Source organism: Macrotis lagotis, chromosome 6, assembly GCF_037893015.1.
Source record: "Macrotis lagotis isolate mMagLag1 chromosome 6, bilby.v1.9.chrom.fasta, whole genome shotgun sequence".
In the NCBI taxonomy this organism is placed as follows: Eukaryota; Metazoa; Chordata; class Mammalia; order Peramelemorphia; family Peramelidae; genus Macrotis; species Macrotis lagotis.
The window spans coordinates 135,791,969-135,794,135 of record NC_133663.1 but is presented as its reverse complement, the minus strand read 5'-3'; the positions used below and the strand labels follow the sequence as shown (position 1 = coordinate 135,794,135).

At 32.4% G+C, this 2,167-nt stretch overlaps 1 non-coding gene across 1 annotated transcript; it reads right to left on the bottom strand.

Annotated features, from left to right (window-relative positions):
* Window positions 1-420: 420 nt before the first annotated feature.
* Window positions 421-527, bottom strand: LOC141492433 (U6 spliceosomal RNA). Its single transcript, XR_012469903.1, has one exon. It is a non-coding gene; the product is annotated as a U6 spliceosomal RNA (small nuclear RNA).
* Between the last annotated feature and the right edge of the window lie 1,640 nt (window positions 528-2,167).

The window sequence follows — 2,167 nt, the reverse complement described above, 5'->3', positions numbered from 1 at the left end:
ATCATGTTAATGAGCAGAGAAAAGTCTTAGACAATTAATAGTCATTGTAAAATTGCTGCTACTACTACGTATGTTCTTTGCGTTCAACTCACTTCATTTTGCAAAAAACATTTTCCTATTTTTTCTGAAACTATTCCCATCATGCAATCTTATAACAGAATAGTATTCACCACAACCTTATACTACACATTGTTCAGCCCATTCCCTATTTTATGGATAGCCCCTCAAATTCCATTTCCTTGATACTGCAAAACTCATTTCTATAAATATTTTTGAACATATTTACTATTTACTATTATTATTATTATTATTATTTTGAATACTTTATCCTTTTACTATTTCTCTCTTCATTACAGAATATTTTGGGCCATAACAACTTCTCCTGTCTGTATTATTAATATTATAAGAGGAGTTACTGAAAAAAATATGGAATGCTTCACGAATTTGCATGTCATCCTTGTGCAGGGGCCATGCTAATCTTCTCTGTATCATTCCAATTTTAGTATATGTGCTGCTGAAGCGAACACTACTATTATTATTTTTTAAACCTCTTTGGAATATAGATCTAGTAGCAGAATTGCTGTGTCTAAAAGATCAACACAGTTTTATAGCCTCTTTGGTCAGAGTTTCAAATTATTTTCCAGAATGATTGGACCAACCCATAATTTTATTAACAGCATATTAATGTACCTATTTTTTGCATCTCCAATATTTGTCATTTCCCTTCTCTGTCATTTTAGCTAATCTCATAAGTGTGAGATTGTGTCAACTTTTACTTCTCTAATTGTTAGTGATTTTGAGCATTTTTAAAAATATAACTATAGATAGCCTTGATTTCTTCTGAAATCTGACTGTTCATACCTTTTGACTATCTCTCAACTGGGGAATGACTTTTATTTTTATAAACATGCACAATTCCTTATGAATTTTGTAAATGAGATCTTTATTAAAATAACTTGCTGTAAATTTCTTTTTCTCCCAGTTTTCTGCTTTTTTAATTATTTTGGCTGAATTGGTTTTGCTTGTGTAAAACTTTTTTTTTATTGTTTTTGCAAGGCAAATGGAGTTAAGTGGCTTGCCCAAGGCCACACAGCTAGGTAATTATTAAGTGTCTGAGACCGGATTTGAACCAGGTATTCCTGACTCCAGGGCTGGTGCTTTATCCACTATGCCACCTAGCCACCCCTGTGTAAAACTTTTTAAATTTCATGTTTTGAAAATCATACAATTTATCCCTGACTTGATTATAAATTCTTATAACTTTAGTAGCTCTGACAAGTAAATTTTTCCCATGGTCCCTTAACGTGTTTATATCATCAATTGAATTTAAATCATGAATATATTTTGATATTATTGTGGCATGAAATTTGAGATATTGGTCTATCCTAGTTTCTGCCAGACTACTTTCCTAGAAGTTATTATCAATAGTGAGTGCTTTAGTCAAAAATTTGAATTTTGGGATTTATCAAAGTTCTTGTAAAGCACATTAATTCTCTCTAATTTCCTTCTACAAGATTTATTTGTTGTTGTGGTTGTTGAATTTTACTAGTCATATGCAAATACCTTGTGAGAACCTCCCTAGTCAGGTTTTCTTGGCAAAGATACTAGAATGCTTTGTCTTTTCCTTTTCTAGCTCATCTTATATATGAGGAAACTCAGTCAAATGGTGTTTAGTGACATTTTCATGATCAATCACCAAGAGTCTAGGAGTAAATTTGGTTTTTCTGACCCCAGATCATGCAGTCTATCCAAGGTCCTACCAGACTGCATATACAACATATGTGCTTTTGGATTCTTTTGCTATTGAAGACAACATAAATTGGCAATGGGGAGAGATTTGTGATTTTATTGGTAAAAAAAAAAATTGATAAAATTGGTAAAAAAAATTAGGAACTTCATAAACTCCAGTGCAGTTCAGGACTGAGCAGAACTAAGACTTAGTGAAGACTCCCTCATGGTTTCAATGAGTCTTCTTTTTTTCCTCAAAGCCACATCAGGAAGAATTGCAGTTTCCACTTCCCCAAGGTCAAGTGGTAACAAAGATTATACAGCACTATGCTGATTGACTCCATATATGGAAAGATACAGAATTATCTCTGGGATAAGGCAAAATGAATTATCTCCCTTTGATATGATAAAGCTGAATCTGAATAATTATGCAAATAAG